At 52.6% G+C, this 21,773-nt stretch overlaps 1 pseudogene across 1 annotated transcript in view; it reads left to right on the forward strand.

Annotated features, from left to right (window-relative positions):
* The first annotated feature begins 394 nt into the window (after positions 1-394).
* The window catches only part of LOC146863592 (uncharacterized), a 28,082-nt pseudogene continuing 6,703 nt past the window's right edge, over positions 395-21,773 (forward strand). Inside the window, exon 1 of the transcript XR_014976826.1 lies at positions 395-462. The product of XR_014976826.1 is annotated as an uncharacterized LOC146863592 (transcript). The remainder of the gene's footprint in view (positions 463-21,773) is intronic.

Consider the following 21,773-nt stretch of genomic DNA (forward strand, 5'->3'; position numbering starts at 1 on the left):
GGAAACCGGAAGTGGCCAGTGGGTAATGGCCGCCCTGTCTCTTGTGCTCCCGCTCTGAGGTCCCCCGTGTGAGGCCGCAGCCCACCCCGGGCACTGCTGCATCACTGGGGGCGCTGCCTCACGAGTGACACCTGCCGAGGAAGACACAGTGTGACAACTATCAATCACACAGTGACACACCTGTAAGGGATCACGCGGCACAGGACGAGACACCTGCCTAGGATCACACAGCGTGACACCTGCCGGACCTCAAACAGAGTGACACAGCTGCCGAGAATCACACAGCGTGACCCCTGCCGGACATCAAACAGAGTGACACAGCTGCCGAGAATCACACAGCGTGACCCCTGCCGGACATCAAACAGAGTGACACAGCTGCCGAGGATCACACAGTGGGGCTGAGATTGAAGCCCCCCCCCCCCCCCCCCCCCCCCGAAGGTGCAGCGGAGCAGCATGGCGCAGGTAGGGGCGAGGACAGTGTCTCCTGAGAGCCGTGCTTCGGCCCTGGAAGGGGTGGAATGGAGGTGTATTAATGAACCCAAACACTCCTCCACGGTGTCTTTTTCATGTGTATAGTTGGCGGTGGCGAGGGGAGGATGATGTGAAACCCTCTGTCACCCCATCCATCCCCCCCCTGCCCCCCCAGTACCTTCGGTGTGGCTCTGCTGTGGGGGGCATGGGTCCCTATCATGTACCCACCTTCCATACCCAGGACAGGGGCCTTCACTGTGTGCTGGGGGGGGGGGGGGAGAGAATGTTAAGGAGCGAGACCCTGAATGTACCTGATCCTGGATCTGGAGTGCCCGCCCGCGGCGAGTACCCCCAGTGCTGCTGGGGTCTGGCAGTGGAGTAGGGACTGCCTGCTGGAGTCACACTGCACTCCACTCTGTCACTGCTCTCCACTCTGTCACTGCTCTCCACTCTGTCACTGCTCTCCACTCTGTCACTGCTCTCCACTCTGTCACTGCTCTCCACTCTGTCAATGCACTCTACTCTGTCACTGCATCCTATTGGGTTTCTCATGGGACTGCCTGCTGGAATCACACTGCACTCTACTCTGTCACTGCACTCCACTCTGTCACTGCATCCTGTTGTATACCTCATGGGTCTGCCTGCCGGAATCACACTGCATTCTGTCCCTGCACTCTTGTCTCTACTCTGCATCCTGTTGTGTATCTCATGGGCCTGCCTGCTGGTGTGTCACTGCACTCTGTTGATCCAGATTCCCTGGTAACCGCGGGGGGTCAAGTTTATATTCACTCGGATATTGATTTATTTCCTGTAATCTCAATGATTTAAAATTTCATTTTATACCTAACTAATCATTCACGGATCAGCTCTCTTTACTCTGGTTGACGGACCATTAGTTGAGTTAGTTGATGGTAATATTAACAGTTATCTAACTAATTCATAGATCTAAGTGAAACAACCACAGACTCTGGGTGTGATTCATAAACTTTGTCTAAAATGTTCAGGCATAAAGTGAACGCTCTTAAATGCAAATTCATAGTGCAAACGCCATCATTTTCACATGGGAGAGAATTATCATTTAGCAGATACAATCCGTGACACACTCATCCAGCAAATTAGCGCATAAGGAAAGGATAGATGAAGAGACAAAAGATGCAAGGTAAAATACATTTGCAAAGAATAATGCAATTATGAATCGGAATATTATTTACCTATTCGAAATCTGGAAAACCACCCCTCTGGCCAAAGGGCAGGAGGGGGTCTCCTGAATTAGGATCAGGAGACAAAGACTATAGGACAGGGTCAGGACAGATACTTACTTACTAGTCTTTTCTAGTCTATCATAACCCGAAGTACCACGGCGCATCCCTCTCCTACACTGTCCATCCTCGATATTCTTCCGCAATCTTCGAACCTAATCACTGTCATTCGGATCTGAATCATCTCAGTCTGCACTCTCTGTTCTCTTCTTCTCGACCCTCGAATCTGTTTGCCTTCGCTCCTCTTAGCCTTGCTTCACCTCTCTCAGCTAATTCATATTCTAAAGTCACTCTAGTGATGGTCTTCAGTTCTATATGTCCCACCCTCCATAGTTGAAAAGACGAGTAGTATACGGAATATGATTGGACAGGACTAGGGGAGTCTTCATCACGCTATACTGACATATTCATTTTTATTAAGATACCTTTTGTTTTGCAAACTCTTCCCCTTTAGCTCATTCATTACATTGTAACATTCTTTTTATTTTGTAAGAATATATTTTTGTTTTATTTGCATTTTCAACCAATACAAAACAACTAGCATGTCACAACAAGTCATCCTCTGGCCCAAGCACCCTCCTGCCCCCCCAATCCACAAGCCACAACACCTTCTTTGTATCATGAACCAGAAAGAAACCCGGCCCCCGTAAGTTTCATTTTTGGTAATCTTCCCTCTCCCTGCTCTCCCCCCCCCCCCTCCCCCAACTGGACCTCCCACAGAGTCGGAGACACACGCCCAGTGGCCCCCCCCCCCCCCTTCCCGGTGTTCATCAAGAGTCAGAGGTTCCGTATTGTGCTATTCAGCTCCAAGACCGCCATCCAGTCCATGATATTTTCTCAATTTCCCCCATATTCTATGGAACTTCCGGGGGCACCCTCTCGCTTTGTATGTGACCCTTTCGGCCGCCATATACATGTCCATCCCCCTCCTCCGTTCGCCTTATTGAGGGGGTAGTGACGCCCCTCCCCCCCGCACGTGCTACATCTCTTTTCGCCACCACTATTCCCAATAGTGCAAAAATTTGTTTAGCTCTGGTAGCCACGCGCAGTGCCATAGGGGCGTCTGTCTACTCAATTTCCTATCCCAGCCAATCTCCCGGGTCGCCCTTTTCCAGATCCCCAGGGTGATTTTAGTGGCCTGCAGTAGCCGTCCCGTACCCTTGCCACCATACAGGTAATAATGACACGAGTGGGCGCCCATGACATGTCGTTCCAAGGCAAACGTCGGGTGCATTGCCGGGGCGTGGAGCCAGTCGTTGATGTATACCAGGTGTTCCGCCCAGTAGTAGGCCTCAATGTTAGGAAGCGAGATCCCTCCGCTATATTGATGCCGCTGCAGGGTCTTCAGCGCTACCCTGGGTTGTCTCCCAAGCCATAGAAAGCTCCGGAGTTCCGAGTCAATTTCTCGGAAGACCCGCCGACAGACCGGATAATATTCGTTCTGTACCGCGTATAGGAACCTGGGCAGCGTTATCATCTTAAACATGGCGGCCCGCCCCAGCAGCGTAAGCGGCAGCCGGCGCCATCTCTGCGCATCCTCCACGAAATTGGACAGAACCCTTCCCACATTCCTGTCATAGGAGACAGTCCGGTCCAGCGTTATATACACTCCCAGATATTGGAACCCCTCCGTCGTCGCCTGGAGCCTGTCTGGGAGACTTGGCCAGTCCCCCTGTCCCCCCGGGGCATATAGCACTGACTTATGCCAGTTCACCCTGTAACCCGAGCGGGCACCATAGCGCTCTAGCTCGGAGAAGATAACCGGGACTGTCGTATCAGGTTGCGTAACATATAAAAGGACATCGTCTGCATAGAGAGAAATTTTTTCCTCCAGGTCATCCAGCGGGCCCTTCCGAAAACCACGAATCTCTGGGTGTTGTCTGACCCGCGCCGCCAGCACTTCTATCGTCAGCGTAAAGAGCAGGGGGGACAGCGGACATCCTTGCCGCGTACCTCTGCAGATAGGGAATTCCCTCGACGTAGCCCCATTGACCCTCACCCGCGCCCTCGGGCCCGTGTATAGCAATCTCACCCATTGGCGGAAAATAGGTCCAAATCCCAGACGCCCCAGGACGCCCTCCAAAAAGGGCCAATGCACCGCATCGAACGCCTTTTCCGCATCCAAGGAGAGAAACCAATGAGGGTCCCGTCGGCCCCTCACCACCTGTAGCCAGTTGTGCGAGCGCCTCAGATTCAATCTCGTCGCCCTAATGGGGAGAAAACCCGTCTGATCCAGGTGGACTAGGTCCGGGATCACCCGCCGCAGCCGGAGGGCCAGCACCGTCGCCAGCAACTTCGCCTCAGTGTTAAGCAGCGAGATCGGCGGTACGACGTGCACTCCTCCGGCGGCTTTCCTTCCTTGAAAATCGGGACTATCGTGGCCAGTCTAAGATCCGGGGGGAGACACCCCTCCTCTCGCGCCCCCTCAAATAACGCCAGCATATGGCGGGCCAGAAGATCCGCCGTTTTTTTAAAGAATTCCGCGGGGAACCCATTCGGGCCCGGCGCCTTCCCCATCCGCAACCTGGTCAACGCCTTAGTAACTTCGTCTAGCGTAAAGGGGGCCTCCAACTCCTTGATGTCTCCATCTGCGAGCGCCGGTAGATCCAGATCTGCCATGTACTGTAGCGCGTCCTCTTGCGAACCCAGGTCTTGAGCAGCATAGAATGCCCGGAAGTGCTCCGCAAAGGCTTCCGCGATCTGCGCGTCCGAGTTCACTAAATTCCCTTTAACATCTCTGATCCGTTCTACCCACCTGGCATCCCTCTCTTTTCTACTAAGCCACGCCAAGAGCTTGCCTGACTTGTCACCGACGTCATATAAACGGTGGAGTGTGGCCAACGCCTGCTGCTTGGCTGCTCCCGTAGCCTGATCCCGGTACTGCCGTTGGGCGTCCAGCAACCGACGCAGCGTCTCCCGTGTCGGGTCTGCAAGGTACTCCCTGTCCAGGTGGAGAACCTGTCTCTCTAGCGCCTGCAACTCCCTAAGCCGTTCCCTGTTGTCCTCGGCAATCCTGTCCTGGACTCTGCCTCGCATGACCGCCTTCATGGATTCCCAGAGGGTCACCGGCGATGTCACCGAGCCCACGTTGTCAGCTAGGCAGACTCTAACATCTGCCCGGATGCCTTTCAGCAGCTTTGAATTCTGGAGGTCCCACGCTGTGACACGCCACTGCCCCCTCCCCGTTACCCGGGGAGCCACTGTCACCAGAAGGGGAGAGTGGCCCGACAGACCCCGTGCTTGATATTCAGCTCGCACCCCCTCGTGCAACGTGTGTCACGCCATGAAGAGAAAGTCCAACCGGGAATACACCCTGTGGGCCCCTGAGAAGGAGTACTCGCGCCGTGTAGGGTGTAACCAGCGCCATACGTCTGTCAGGCCTAGAGTCTCCATCGTGGTGGCGAGTTTCGTCTGATGCCGGTCCCTTACCCAATCCCCCGTCCTGTCTACTGCCGTCGCCATTACATCATTGAAGTCGCCCCCGAGCACTTGCACCGTGTCGGACGTGGCAAGCAATATCTCCGCCACGCCTTTTAATGTGGACGCCTGCAGTTTAGGGGGAGCATAGACCGGAACTAACGTGTACTCCCTGCGGCACCACATTCCCCGGACCCCAACGTAAGTTCCCAGCGGGTCTGTCTGCGTCACTTGAAACGGGTTAGTTTTCCGGACCAGTATCGCCACCCCTCTTGAACCCTGAGTAAAGCCCGCATGTGCTAGAACTGTGTAGCGTCCCCGGGCGAGGAATCCACATTTAGTCCCCAGAAGGTGTGTTTCCTGTAATAACGCTACGTCGGGGCCAGCCCTCCTAATGTATGCGTTGATCAGTCCTCTCTTAATTTTGCTCCCGAGCCCATTGACATTCCACGTTAGGACTGAGAGCCCTCCCTCTGCTACACCTGTTGGTATCGTCGCGGTAGGCATTGCAATTCAAACCGTGTGTGCTGTCTCGGGGGTACCGCGCTGCCGGGCAAGCCCCGTGGCGCTGCGTGTGTGCCTGAAGTGACCTGTCTCCCACCCCTCTGTAACCAACTGTCCCATCCCCCCCCCTCCCCTCCCAAAGCAAACCCCAACTGGAAATCCCCAACTCTCTCCCACTCCCGCCCCCTCCCCACCTCCCCCCCCCCCCCCCATCAGTCCCATTTCCCACAGGCACAGGACTGCTGGCGGAGTAGGCCTGTCGCCCTCCCTCTCTATCCCACCCGTCGCTAACCTATCTCGTGCCCACTATGGGAAGAGCACCAAACCTCAGCGACCAAATGGGAAGACTATCAAACGATATACCCAAACAAGAAAGAACAACCAGAAAAACAAAAAGGGAAAAGGGGGTGTGTGACCACTTGCGTGCTCCATCTGACCAGAGCTGCAATCGGGATTGTCTGGGCCAGTCTCTCTCAGGAGTGGGAGTCTTGGGTGTCCGGCCTCCGCAAGATCGGGTGCATCCCGCTCTAGATCTCGGATCGCTACTTCCAGCGGGTGTATGGAACTCTGCGCCGTTCCCTCTCGTCTCGGCCCGCGGGACGTGTCCTCAAGGTCTTCCTCTGAGCTACCACTGTCCGCCAGGCAACTAAAGCGGGATCCCGGTACTCCAGCCCTTCCGGGGGACGGGGAGTCCCGCTGGTGACGACGCGGCGAGCCATCCGCCGAGTAGGGCGTTTTACGCATCCTCTTCCCAGTTCTCCGCCCCGACTGTCCCCGGGAGCGCCGGAGTGTCAGCTCCTTGGGGCGCGCTCCACTGCTACTCGGCCGCACTCGGCCCTCCTCCCCGTCGGCGGGGCGGTCGCCCGTCGGCGGTCGCGTCTCCAACCACTGCCAAGCCTCTTCCGGGTGGGTGAAGAAATGCGTACCCCCAGCATAGATCACCTTTAGCTTTGCCGGGAAAAGCAGCATGTATTGAAGGCAGCGGTCTCTGAGCTTCGCCTTGACCGCGTCAAAGGCCCTCCTCTGTTTTTGCACCTCCTGGCTGTAGTCTGGGAAGATCATAATGTTAGTGTTTTCTATCCGGAGCGCCCCCTTCTTCCGGGCCTCTCGCAGGATCAGATCCCTGTCGGCAAAGTTGAGGAACCGGGCAATGACCGGACGCGGCCTCGCCCCCACCGGCGGCCTTGCCAGAAGCGCCCTATGAGCCCTTTCGATTATAAAGCAGTTCGAGAATGGAGCCAGCGGGAACGTGTCCTTCAGCCAGGTGCGGAGGAACAGCGCCATGTCCGACCCTTCAATGCCTTCCCTAAAGCCCACAAAGCGAAGGTTATTGCGTCTTGCCCTGTTTTCCGCGTCGTCCACTGTCCATAAGAGTTGTCGGTGCGAGGCCTGCAGTTCCGCCACGTCTCTGCGGAGATGGGTGATGGTGTCTTCAGCCTCACTGATCCGAGTTTCGGCCGTCTGCACCCTCTCTGACAGGTTGCGAAAGTCCTGTCTCAGCAGCGTGACTTCGGAGCCCACCTCGCCGATCTTGACCTCCAGCGCCGCCCTGGATTCCTGAATGTCCGTCCTGGAGGCTTGTATGGCCTCCATCAGCAGCTCCGTGTCCGAACGTGCCGCCGGGGGGGGAGGCGGTGCCCCCGTTTGCGTCCGGGTGCGGGTAAAGTCGTCCATCGGCCCCTGCCGGGCAGGCTTCTCTGGCGGGGCCTTCTTCCCCATCTCTGACCTTGGGTTCCAGTTCCCAACGGGCCCCCTCCCGGTCAGTAATTCGCCTTGTGATCCCCGCTGGGGGGCCCGCGTCCGCCTCCCTCACCCCTTCCGCGCTCCCGGGTGGGCCTCTGTTACAAGTTCAGGCGCGGCCGCCGCTCGCGCCTCGAGCAGGGGGGGCGGGGGGAGGGGAGCAGAAATCGGGGTCCAGCCGCGCCGTCTAGGGCCGTTGAAAGATGGGCCCAGGGTCTACCCGTGTCCCGGGCCTTCGTCTCGCCGGGGCCTCAAGCGGTCGTCAGGCCTGATGCCTGATCGGGTGTCCCTCGTCGTCTGTCCTCAGCGGCTCCGCAGCCGGCGCAAGGCACCGGCGCGCCGAGCGGATCAGGTGCCGCGCTCCTCGCCTCAGAGGCCTGCCGAGTCTCTCTGCGGAAGCAGTCCGATGCGGGCGCTGTCCCCGGATCGTCGGAGCACCGAGGGGAGGCGACACGCGTCCCAGCCCCCCCGCTCCCGCCAGTCTCGTCTCACCAGCGTAGTCGGGGCCCCCACCTGTTCATTCGGGGCAAGCAGTCCGTCTCTGGTCTCCCAGCGCTTCCGTCCGTCTGGCCGCGGCTCCGTCTCTTAGGTCGCGACGGCCGCCGCCATCTTGTTGCCTTCAGGCCTCGGACACCCCTCGAGCAGCAGCACGCGGGATCTAGCAGCCAGGCGCTCCGTGAGTCGTTCCTCCGCCACCTTGAATGCCTCCGATCTCGGGGCATGGGATTCCCGGGTCCTGCGGACAGCCAGATGCATGGAAATCGCCGGATTTAGAGCAGCTCTGCCGGAGCTCTCGCGGAGCACGTCTTACTCGGCCATTGCGCTGGCCACGCCCCATATTGTAACATTCTTAAATATCAAATTCCGATGCTGGCTCCATCGACAAGTCATACACGTCTTCTCTTTCCCACGTCTTCTGTCCTTTAATCTAGGCAGCGGTTTATCTTTTCGGTCAGTATGTCATGGTACGAATCTACTGAGCATGCGCAACTCATTGTCGTTCGATGCCGTTTTCTCTCTGTCATACGTGAAAGCAGGCTCAAATGCACACTATTGATAAAAGAATCAAAAACAGAAGTTAGTTTTATCAAATATATAATTCTCACTGTTCACCACCCACTTCTACTCTGTCCCATGTTGTTATTATTTCTCTGGGCAAAAGCATTAATGTAAGCGGACTTCCTCCAAAATCAGGCAAGCAGATGCCAGGCATGCGGTTCCACAAGACCACATGTTAGTCCCTCTTGCACATGCGTAAAGCTTTCCCTCCAAAAGCGAGTTAGTCACGCTACTTCTACGTAATTCCAGTTTGCACATGCGCAATTTTTTTTTAACAATTTAAAAGCCGATTTAGTCGCGTTGCACATTATTCCACATTAATTAAGCACGCATAAAGCCGCCTTCCCGTGTGTCGATGTTTGGTGCATATTAGTTTAGTCTTTATCTACAGTTTTAGCTGTTAGTAAAATTAGTGAAGGATTGCTCCGAGCAAGTTTCGCTTTTCTCTTGAATCCTTGCTTCATCACTGTCACTGCACTCTGTCACTGCATTCTGTTCTGTACCCCATGGGTCGGTCAGGTGTTCTTGGGCTAGGCCTGGAGCTTGCTCAGGTCGGCGCTGCACAGCTTCCAAGATCCCAGGTTCATGCATGAAGTGCTACTCCAGTCCAGGTTTTTGCCTCTGAATTCTAGAATTTGAAGACCTCTTTGATAATGGAATAAAGAAGACTACCAGAAGTCCCCAGAAGGTGTGTTTCCTGTAATAACGCTACGTCGGGGCCAGCCCTCCTAATGTATGCGTTGATCAGTCCTCTCTTAATTTTGCTCCCGAGCCCATTGACATTCCACGTTAGGACTGAGAGCCCTCCCTCTGCTACACCTGTTGGTATCGTCGCGGTAGGCATTGCAATTCAAACCGTGTGTGCTGTCTCGGGGGTACCGCGCTGCCGGGCAAGCCCCGTGGCGCTGCGTGTGTGCCTGAAGTGACCTGTCTCCCACCCCTCTGTAACCAACTGTCCCATCCCCCCCCTCCCCTCCCAAAGCAAACCCCAACTGGAAATCCCCAACTCTCTCCCACTCCCGCCCCCCCCCCACCTCCCCCCCCCCCCCCCCCCCCCATCAGTCCCATTTCCCACAGGCACAGGACTGCTGGCGGAGTAGGCCTGTCGCCCTCCCTCTCTATCCCACCCGTCGCTAACCTATCTCGTGCCCACTATGGGAAGAGCACCAAACCTCAGCGACCAAATGGGAAGACTATCAAACGATATACCCAAACAAGAAAGAACAACCAGAAAAACAAAAAGGGAAAAGGGGGTGTGTGACCACTTGTGTGCTCCATCTGACCAGAGCTGCAATCGGGATTGTCTGGGCCAGTCTCTCTCAGGAGTGGGAGTCTTGGGTGTCCGGCCTCCGCAAGATCGGGTGCATCCCGCTCTAGATCTCGGATCGCTACTTCCAGCGGGTGTATGGAACTCTGCGCCGTTCCCTCTCGTCTCGGCCCGCGGGACGTGTCCTCAAGGTCTTCCTCTGAGCTACCACTGTCCGCCAGGCAACTAAAGCGGGATCCCGGTACTCCAGCCCTTCCGGGGGACGGGGAGTCCCGCTGGTGACGACGCGGCGAGCCATCCGCCGAGTAGGGCGTTTTACGCATCCTCTTCCCAGTTCTCCGCCCCGACTGTCCCCGGGAGCGCCGGAGTGTCAGCTCCTTGGGGCGCGCTCCACTGCTACTCGGCCGCACTCGGCCCTCCTCCCCGTCGGCGGGGCGGTCGCCCGTCGGCGGTCGCGTCTCCAACCACTGCCAAGCCTCTTCCGGGTGGGTGAAGAAATGCGTACCCCCAGCATAGATCACCTTTAGCTTTGCCGGGAAAAGCAGCATGTATTGAAGGCAGCGGTCTCTGAGCTTCGCCTTGACCGCGTCAAAGGCCCTCCTCTGTTTTTGCACCTCCTGGCTGTAGTCTGGGAAGATCATAATGTTAGTGTTTTCTATCCGGAGCGCCCCCTTCTTCCGGGCCTCTCGCAGGATCAGATCCCTGTCGGCAAAGTTGAGGAACCGGGCAATGACCGGACGCGGCCTCGCCCCCACCGGCGGCCTTGCCAGAAGCGCCCTATGAGCCCTTTCGATTATAAAGCAGTTCGAGAATGGAGCCAGCGGGAACGTGTCCTTCAGCCAGGTGCGGAGGAACAGCGCCATGTCCGACCCTTCAATGCCTTCCCTAAAGCCCACAAAGCGAAGGTTATTGCGTCTTGCCCTGTTTTCCGCGTCGTCCACTGTCCATAAGAGTTGTCGGTGCGAGGCCTGCAGTTCCGCCACGTCTCTGCGGAGATGGGTGATGGTGTCTTCAGCCTCACTGATCCGAGTTTCGGCCGTCTGCACCCTCTCTGACAGGTTGCGAAAGTCCTGTCTCAGCAGCGTGACTTCGGAGCCCACCTCGCCGATCTTGACCTCCAGCGCCGCCCTGGATTCCTGAATGTCCGTCCTGGAGGCTTGTATGGCCTCCATCAGCAGCTCCGTGTCCGAACGTGCCGCCGGGGGGGGAGGCGGTGCCCCCGTTTGCGTCCGGGTGCGGGTAAAGTCGTCCATCGGCCCCTGCCGGGCAGGCTTCTCTGGCGGGGCCTTCTTCCCCATCTCTGACCTTGGGTTCCAGTTCCCAACGGGCCCCCTCCCGGTCAGTAATTCGCCTTGTGATCCCCGCTGGGGGGCCCGCGTCCGCCTCCCTCACCCCTTCCGCGCTCCCGGGTGGGCCTCTGTTACAAGTTCAGGCGCGGCCGCCGCTCGCGCCTCGAGCAGGGGGGGCGGGGGGAGGGGAGCAGAAATCGGGGTCCAGCCGCGCCGTCTAGGGCCGTTGAAAGATGGGCCCAGGGTCTACCCGTGTCCCGGGCCTTCGTCTCGCCGGGGCCTCAAGCGGTCGTCAGGCCTGATGCCTGATCGGGTGTCCCTCGTCGTCTGTCCTCAGCGGCTCCGCAGCCGGCGCAAGGCACCGGCGCGCCGAGCGGATCAGGTGCCGCGCTCCTCGCCTCAGAGGCCTGCCGAGTCTCTCTGCGGAAGCAGTCCGATGCGGGCGCTGTCCCCGGATCGTCGGAGCACCGAGGGGAGGCGACACGCGTCCCAGCCCCCCCGCTCCCGCCAGTCTCGTCTCACCAGCGTAGTCGGGGCCCCCACCTGTTCATTCGGGGCAAGCAGTCCGTCTCTGGTCTCCCAGCGCTTCCGTCCGTCTGGCCGCGGCTCCGTCTCTTAGGTCGCGACGGCCGCCGCCATCTTGTTGCCTTCAGGCCTCGGACACCCCTCGAGCAGCAGCACGCGGGATCTAGCAGCCAGGCGCTCCGTGAGTCGTTCCTCCGCCACCTTGAATGCCTCCGATCTCGGGGCATGGGATTCCCGGGTCCTGCGGACAGCCAGATGCATGGAAATCGCCGGATTTAGAGCAGCTCTGCCGGAGCTCTCGCGGAGCACGTCTTACTCGGCCATTGCGCTGGCCACGCCCCATATTGTAACATTCTTAAATATCAAATTCCGCTGCTGGCTCCATCGACAAGTCATACACGTCTTCTCTTTCCCACGTCTTCTGTCCTTTAATCTAGGCAGCGGTTTATCTTTTCGGTCAGTATGTCATGGTACGAATCTACTGAGCATGCGCAACTCATTGTCGTTCGATGCCGTTTTCTCTCTGTCATACGTGAAAGCAGGCTCAAATGCACACTATTGATAAAAGAATCAAAAACAGAAGTTAGTTTTATCAAATATATAATTCTCACTGTTCACCACCCACTTCTACTCTGTCCCATGTTGTTATTATTTCTCTGGGCAAAAGCATTAATGTAAGCGGACTTCCTCCAAAATCAGGCAAGCAGATGCCAGGCATGCGGTTCCACAAGACCACATGTTAGTCCCTCTTGCACATGCGTAAAGCTTTCCCTCCAAAAGCGAGTTAGTCACGCTACTTCTACGTAATTCCAGTTTGCACATGCGCAATTTTTTTTTAACAATTTAAAAGCCGATTTAGTCGCGTTGCACATTATTCCACATTAATTAAGCACGCATAAAGCCGCCTTCCCGTGTGTCGATGTTTGGTGCATATTAGTTTAGTCTTTATCTACAGTTTTAGCTGTTAGTAAAATTAGTGAAGGATTGCTCCGAGCAAGTTTCGCTTTTCTCTTGAATCCTTGCTTCATCACTGTCACTGCACTCTGTCACTGCATTCTGTTCTGTACCCCATGGGTCGGTCAGGTGTTCTTGGGCTAGGCCTGGAGCTTGCTCAGGTCGGCGCTGCACAGCTCCCAAGATCCCAGGTTCATGCATGAAGTGCTACTCCAGTCCAGGTTTTTGCCTCTGAATTCTAGAATTTGAAGACCTCTTTGATAATGGAATAAAGAAGACTACCAGTCCCAGAATTCAAAGGAAAACCATATGGACTTGGGCAGCACACTGCACGTGGAGCTGGCAGTGTCGATTTAATCCTGGGTGAGTTCTGGTTTCATGAAGAGTGCAGGCGCTATTCCCTTTACTTTGAATAAGGCACCTTCAGTTAGCTCTGTGCTGCATCGGTATGTCTCAGTCAGAAAACACCGTATTTACCGATAGCATAAATCGAACTAATGCATAGTTGCATCGAGTCTTTACATTACAGCTCAACCGAGAACGCAAGCTGAAAAGACAAGCAGAAGGTACTACAGGGAAGCATCTGGGTTGAGACAAACAGCACCAAGTGGGACAATGTTTTTCTTTTTCATCCGAGACCTCCTCTGCTGTTGACAGCGCAGCGCACAAGGACTTTCTTAAAGTGTGCAAAAATACAACTGTGTGTGCTAATATTGCTCTCCCAGGGATCACAAACCCTTTAATGCCAGCAACCAGACAGCATTTCATGTCAAAGTTAGGGTGTTTTTTTTCTTTTCTTTTTTAAAAAAATTGTTTTTTTTGGGAGCTCTGGATCTGGCAAGCACCTGGGGCCCTATTACAGAAAGTGCCCCAGGGGCGCAGCGTTACAGAGTTGGAGCCCCTCCTGTAATACATTTGCACCAGCGCTATCATTAGTGGGTGTGCCGTCATTTTCATGGGTGCGTGGCCCATACGCATGAGGTCATCTTTCCTTCTGCGGCCGCGCTGTATTATGACATGGGTACAGAAGCAAATGTACCTTTAGGAGTCAATAGACCAAAAGAACGGTCTGTCAAACTGGGGAGCCGATCGCGTACCTCTTGCCTATAGTGTCTCGGAACGCTGCGTCTCATGAAGGGCCGGCAGGAGGGAGACGTGTCTATTAGTATATGACGTTCCAGATGTACAACCTGTATGTGTGTCAGTGACCCTGAAGGTCATCCCAAGAATGCATGGGAATTGTAGTTCTCACATGCATAATCAGTAAATACAATTTTGCCTGGACACAAAAGACAAAAAGAGAAATGATAAATCTTGACAGCAGTTTAAGAGTAACATTACAAAATAGGCGTAAATTATATGTATTGGTAGGGTTAGCTAAAAGTGTGTAAATCAAACCATACCGAATCGTGTAATCTGTAATATTTGTAGTGATTGATGTAATATGGCCAAAAACGCTATCGCAACCAGTATATTAACAATGTAAATGGTAGTAGTGTGGAATCGTGAGGTAACACTAGCATGTATAAATATCTCCAGATATATCAGCGTACATATTCTTGTTCATAGGGAACACCAAGGAATGTCGTCATTAAGACCTCTTTGATGACTCCTCAATTTAAACACCCATCGCTGTTGTAGGAGAGTAGGGTCTGCTTTCTATGTTCACCCCCACTTTTTGCTTTTTGCTTTACTGGTTTTCGACTTAGATGTGGCTGTGGGCCTGCTAATCAGACCCACAGCCCAGCTGTTCTCTCTCTAAACTAATACTATGTACTTTAGGTGCATAACCCAATTGGATAGGATCACCTTATTGGCCCCTGTACAGTGTACCTTAGGTACCCAGGGCATAGGTGTACCCTAGGCCTACCAGGGGCTGCAGCATGCATTATGCCACCCCTGGCCTGGCCTTCCATTATGACACAACTGGCTGATCACTCAGCTGGGGCAAGGTCGTGTAATCACCCCTTGCTTGGGTGTAGTATTCCTATACCTACCTTATATATAGACACTTGTGTACCTATCAGCCACTCCTATGGCAGGCCTTAACAATCCTGGAGGCAGAGTGCTTGGTAACATATGAGATGGTGCTCTATCATGAGCTGAGCCTGTCTGCAGCTTTCGGAACCATGTCCTTATAGCTGTTCTATGATATAGCCTACCATATACTCTTAAAGTGCCTTATTATCTTAAACGGTTATGGTAACTATGGTTTTGCTTTATCGAAACATGTCGTGTAAGGTGTCTAACACTTTGGAATAATACCCCCATACCATTTCTGGCAATGAGGATATTATCCCTCCCTTCTAGAGGGAGAAGACATGTTGAAACCTACTTACCCGGTTAAAGTTAACCAGAGCCCCAGCATCACAAAATGGATGCTGCTGCCACAGACACAAGTCTGACCTCCTGCTGCTGGGAGTCCTTCCAGCTAGGGAGGCTTGGACAATAGGTTTCCTGCCTTGGGAGGTGCGAGCACCACCCTAGACAGGATTTAGTGTATTGGGGCAGGGAGGGTTGAATGAAACGAGACACTGCCTGGGGCACACAAGGTGTCCCATGCATAGTCCAGTTCAAACCGGTGCTGGGGCACTCCAGCCCCAGCGCGAAACTGGACAAAGGAAAGGGGGTATAGCCACTACCCTTCCTGGTCCTACCCATAGGAGGGACCTTGCAGGTAGCCCAGCCCACTAGCCCAGTATATTAGTAGCTAGTTGGGCCCTGCTAAATTAGATTAACCTGAATCTGCAACTTGAACAGAAACTCTGGACCTTCGACCTCAGGAAGAAGACTGAAGAAATCTCCCTTGTGGCCAAGGAGTGACCACCCTGGGCAACCAGGCACCATCCAGCGACCGCTGTTTGCTTTGCGACTGAATCCTACGAGGGACGACTGCAGAGACTGACCAGCGCTGAGACTTCCAGACACCTCTGAACCAGATCCACATCTCCAGCGAAGCTGAGACCCGTGGAGGCGACGAGGGACGTGGGACCGGCGACTTGGGAAAAGTGGCTAGTAACTGACTAGCGCGACTTCCGAGGCTCCCTCGAGGCTGTGCTTGGGGAATTGAGAAGCCCCACTCCCGAGCACCATCTGCAAAGAAGATCAGCTCCCCACACTTCACGTGTTCTGCGTGGGGCCCTTCTGCACCTGTGTTGCTCGACGTGTTGTCCGGTTGCTGGCCCGTTGGCTAGTAGCCTCTGCGACGACGAACCTTTACTTTCCACTTGATGGTCCGGCTCCTCCAGACTGGCACCCGCTCCTCTGTGAAAGAAAAGCGCCCCAGACCTTCCTGGTCTGCACCAGAAGCAAGTCCTCCATCCTGCGTGGGTTCCGCTTGCCAAGGCTTGTTGGGTCCTGACTCGACTTCGCTGCCGCCGAGCGCAAGAGCCTTCGTGGGACAGCTCACCTCCTGGTCCTGGTCGTCCTCGACGTCTCCTGGTACCCGTGGCTGCTGTGACAAGCTTCACCTCTTCACCTGCATCTTCACGACATCGCCTGGTTCCTTCCTGGTTCCTTCCCGGCTGGTGACCTAGACTCTGTCCCTTCTGCTTGCAGGTTCCTTCCTTCTTGATCCCCACCTTGGGATCCACCGGACACTCTTCACTGACTGCCTGTCAGCAACTTTCCTTCAGGCATCCATAGAAGTCCACGACGAAACCCGACGCAAGTTCACACCTATGCACCCGCAGCCCGTGGGCTAGGTAAGTTGGGTACTTCGGTGCTCACAAGGGTATTGACTATCCTAGGGTCTGGTTTCCGAGTCTCGACTTTCTAGCTCTACCAGAAGTGTCCTAAAACTGCTTATTTCTAACTGCTAGTGATGTTTGTGGTCTTGTGTGAACTAGTATGTCCCTTAGATTGCTCCTGTGTGTTAGAGAAAACAGTGGTTTCTCATAGGATATATTCCCTTTATTGGGAATATACCAGTTCTTATTGATGGCCTTTTTAACTGTGTCTGTGGTGACTGAATGTGCGAACACAAACCAATCTCTCAATTGTAGTTTTTGGATATGTTTCTAAAATGGCATCTTGATTGATGTTGCATGCCCATTTTGATGCCCTACTGATCAAATCTTTAGAATATTGGCATGTTAGCAGATTTCCACTCAGATTGTCAGCATGTTGGTTGTAGTTATGTATTTCCCTACAATTCCTTTGCAATCAGAGGAATGGACCCACTGGAAGGTTGTCACGTAAGGCACATGAATAAAAGCACTTAAAACTCAGTAATGAATTTCATGCCATAGGTTTTTGATACAGTTCGGTGTAAATCTTTCCTTATTTAGGATTGCGAGGAACGGAAGCTGCCTTCTGCTAGATTCGCATGAATCGCATATTGGTATTGAGAGAATTTAACCAGGTAGAAAAAGAATCTCGAGAGATGAGATCCCTCTCCCAGATGACCAAGATATTGATATATCTCTTCCATCATTTAAGGTTCACCTGGGAGGGATTATCTACTGGGTAGATGTGTGTTGTCTCAAACGAATGCATATATAAATTCGCCATGCTGGGGGCACAGGTACTGCCCATGGATGTACCAGTCACTTGCCAATACAATTGGTCTTCATAAGAGAAGAAATTCTCTTTCATTGCAAGAGTGGCACATTCCATGATAAATGTAGGAGGTGTTCTAGCAGATGTTCTATCGTGTGTCATCCTGTGGACTATTGGCATACAAGGATTCCACATCGTACGTAACCAATAGATGTTTATCAGGATCACATTTAATAGTACTGAGAAAAGATAGGACACGTTTAGCGTACTGCAGATAAGATGGCAGCTCTGCTACAAGCCGTCGAAGGAAGTAATCCACACATTGGGGCAGAGGTTCAAGGACTGTCTCTATGCCAGAGACAATAGGTCTGCCCGGTGGTGGTCTCCGGGCGTTGTGGATTTTAGGGAGGATGTAAAAAGCTGGAATTCTCGGATTGATTTGGATGAGAAAATCGGCTTCACCCTTAGTAATCCAACCCAATTCTTTTCCTCTGTCTATTATAGTTGTAATCTCCCTCTGTGATCTTTGTGTGGGATCCCGCTGTATGGGTCTGTAGTATTTAATATCATTGAGTTGTCGCAGACACACTACGATAAGTCATTGTATCAGTAATCACAGTGGCCCCACCTTTAGCTGCTGGGTTAATAGTGATTGCAGGATCAGAACTGAGCTCTCCCAAACACGGTTTCTCCTCTTTGGTCAGATTTAAAAACAGCTGTCTTGCTTGACTCTTGTGGGCCTCAAAATCTTTTAGCACTGTCTTTTCAAAAGTAGCCACTTCTGAAGGTACTTGTTGGAGGGAGGGAAGAAATCTGGACTTGTTCTTAAGGCCTGTACTTGAAATTGTATCCACTCCAGCCACATTCTGTTTTTTGAAGAAAAAGAATGGCCTTATTTTCCCCAAAAATTCTGCTAACTCTTTGTATGTTGTAAAGTCATCACCTAAATGAGTGGGAACAAAACCCAGGCTTTTATCCAAGACTATGGTTTGCATGATGGTCAAACGTTTAGCACTAAGATTCACTAATAAGTTGTCGTTTCGCCTGTGGATGCCATCGGGCCCTGTGTCATGCTCCTGGTGATGCGTTGTTCTAATGTTGGATCCCATTGTACATGGGATCTCTGATACATGCGATTCTTGTTTGTGTGCCTCTGTTTCCTCTTCTTCGGCCACGGTCCTGCCCAGAAAAAGGTGCCACCATAGGGGCCTGTGTGGAAAGGATGTGGTGGAAAACCCCATGGTTGAGGAGGCCACCACAGTGTTTGTTGTGGAAACAAGTGTGGTCCTCCTCGCCCTCTGGCTGTCCAGGTCTTATTCCTAGATGAACTGTCTAGAGCATTCTTCTATGACCAGCACGTACTGCTCGGTGCAGTTGCCCAAAGGCTTCTTTCGAGTTCTCAAAGAGCAGTTAAGACATTTCTGATTGTGTTAGGGTGCTTTCTTTAAGCTCTGGCAGGTGTGATACTCTTATCAAGTACTCAAACAGCACAACCAGAAATGAGATCCTTACCTTTTGAAGCAATAGTCTTTTGATAGTACCACCTCTGTTGTCTTTCGCTCCTAGCTCCATCATTCACTCATGAAAATAATGCGGTATTACTAGATGGGTACTTACCAATATGATTCTCCGTCAGAGGCAAGTCTGATTTTTTTTTTTTTGCGAACATTTCAGAAAGCCTTTGGATCCTTAAGGTTGTAGTGTAAATATTTCCTTTTCCGCAAGTGAGTCACGGTGAGAGGGCACAGAGTTGGGTCCGCGAGTGATGGTTTGATGGTCTCCTCCTTCTGCAGTGTGACAGGACAAGGCTGTACCGGAGGTTTCACCATTTACTGAGGTCTTCTGGTGCAGGGAGCAAGGGGGAATCTTGCCACAAAACAGGTGGCCCTTCAGCAGGTCGGTGAAGGATCCTGAGTTGATAGTCTTGAGGTATAAGGAGACGCCTCTTCCTGTACTGTTGAGGCTGCCAAACATGGCAATGTATGCCTGGTGGTTAGTCAGTAACAGTGCATATTTGCTCTGGATTAAGAGGTTAAACGTGTTCAGAGCCCAGACTACTCCCCGAGATTCTTGCTCCACTTGTCGCAGGGCTTCTCTGGGCGAGGATAGTGTCAGGATTTGTTTGTGTTTGGCAGCAGGTTCTGATGAGAATCCACGCAACTCCCTCAGATCATAGTTCTGCCTGTACAGAGGTAAATGCAGAGAACAAAACAAAATGCTGGAATGAAGGGAAGTGGGAGACAAAAGTGTCAGGCAGCCTATTGCAGTCTCAGAACTCTCCTGGCTTTTTGGTCTTGTATGACGGCACAGATATAAATGTTGTTCAGTACGTTGATCGGTAACTGAGTGAAAGCAAAGCACAAACACCTTTAGCACCAATAAAAAATATTATTGAACCAAATGGCGTATATTGGTGAACCTAGGTCAGAATAAAGTAATTCAAGCCAGTCAACAGGCAGTGGCCAAATAACTGGAGGAACCACGTAGGAAGAAAATATCAAAGATTAGGGCTGAGAAAACCATGATTTAACTGTAACATCAAGCAAAACCCCAATGCAACACCAGCAGTGTCCTATTCCCAACTCTCAAAGTGCTACTGCCTCCCGTGATCTAGAACTCGCACCCCAGCCCGGCCTAGTAGTGATGGTGGCCCTGCCTTCACAGGCCAGTCTGTCAGTGTCGTATGGAAGTGCTTCACCCTTCGTTTAAACTGTACTTGAGGTGCGAAGTGCCTTTGAGAGCAGCTTGTGGGTGGCAGTGTCCACTCCGGTAGAATGTGCGCATTGCAAACTTGGCCCTCCAACCGTCTTTGATGCAAAATAATTCAGAGATGAGTTTGTTCCTTTCTGTGCCTTAACATGAAACTCATCTGTGTAACATTATTTAGGGAGGAGAGCACATCATCTCTCTTAGGACTCTCACGTCAGGCTGCAGGGAGGAGAGAACATCACCGCTCTTAGGTGTATCACTGCAAGCTGTAGGGAGGAGAGAACATCACCGCTCTTAGGTGTATCACTGCAAGCTGTAGGATGGATGGAACATCATCGCTCCTAGGTGTATCACGTCAAGCGGTAGGGTGGATGGAACATCATCGCTCTTAGTTGTATCACTGCAAGCTGTAGGGTGGATGGAACATCATCGCTCTTAGGTGTATCACTGCAAGCTGTAGGGAGGAGAGAACATCATCGCTCTTAGTAGTATCACGTCAGGCTGCAGGGAGGAGAGAACATCATCGCTCTTAGGTGTATCACTGTAAGCGGTAGGGTGGATGGAACATCATTGCTCTTAGGTGCATTACTGCAAGATGTAGGGTGGATGGAACATCATCGATCTTAGTTGTATCACTGCAAGCTGTAGGGTGGATGGAACATCATCGATCTTAGTTGTATCACTGCAAGCTGTAGGGTGGATGGAACATCATCGCTCTTAGTAGTATCACGTCAGGCTGTAGGGAGGAGAGAACATCATCGCTCTTAGTAGTATCACGTCAGGCTGTAGGGAGGAGAGAACATCATCGCTCTTAGTAGTATCACGTCAGGCTGTAGGGAGGAGAGAACATCATCGCTCTTAGGTGTATCACTGCAAGTGGTAGGGTGGATGGAACATCATTGCTCTTAGGTGTATCACTGCAAGCTGTAGGGTGGATGGAACATCATCGCTCTTAGGTGTATCACTGTGAGCTGTAGGGTGGATGGAACCTCATTGCTCTTAGGTGCATCATTGCAAGCGGTAGGGTGGATGAAACATCACCACTCTTAGGTGCATCACTGCAAGATGTAGGGTGGATGGAACATAATCGATCTTAGGTGTATCACTGCAAGCTGTAGGGAGGAGAGAACATCATCGCTCTTAGGTGTATCACTGCAAGCTGTAGGATGGATGGATCATCATCGCTCTTAGGTGTATCACGTCAAGCGGTAGGGTGGATGGAACATCATCGCTCTTAGTTGTATCACTGCAAGCTGTAGGGTGGATGGAACATAATCGCTCTTAGGTGTATCACTGCAAGCTGTAGGGAGGAGAGAACATCATCGCTCTTAGTAGTATCACGTCAGGCTGCAGGGAGGAGAGAACATCATCGCTCTTAGGTGTATCACTGCAAGCGGTAGGGTGGATGGAACATCATTGCTCTTAGGTGCATCACTGCAAGATGTAGGGTGGATGGAACATCATCGATCTTAGTTGTATCACTGCAAGCTGTAGGGTGGATGGAACATCATCGATCTTAGTTGTATCACTGCAAGCTGTAGGGTGGATGGAACATCATCGCTCTTAGTAGTATCACGTCAGGCCGCAGGGAGGAGAGAACATCATCGCTCTTAGTAGTATCACGTCAGGCTGTAGGGAGGAGAGAACATCATCGCTCTTAGTAGTATCACGTCAGGCTGTAGGGAGGAGAGAACATCATCGCTCTTAGTAGTATCACGTCAGGCTGTAGGGTGGATGGAACATCATTGCTCTTAGGTGTATCACTGCAAGCTGTAGGGTGGATGGAACATCATCGCTCTTAGGTGTATCACTGTGAGCTGTAGGGTGGATGGAACCTCATTGCTCTTAGGTGCATCATTGCAAGCGTTCACAAACATAAGGAAGGTGCACTCAAAGCAAAAATCATTCAGATTCACAAGTATTATCCGTTGTGGTTTCAAATTTATTCCAAATTTAATCGGCAAACAGCCAACGCGTTTCGTCCCTTTTGCCAGGGGACTTCTTCAGGGCTAGAAGTCAGATGAAATAAGGCTACTTATCGACATTTCAGCGCAAAAGATAGCCAAGAATCGTCCGAGA

This window comes from Triturus cristatus, chromosome 2_1 (assembly GCF_964204655.1).
Source record: "Triturus cristatus chromosome 2_1, aTriCri1.1, whole genome shotgun sequence".
Lineage (NCBI taxonomy): Eukaryota > Metazoa > Chordata > Amphibia > Caudata > Salamandridae > Triturus > Triturus cristatus.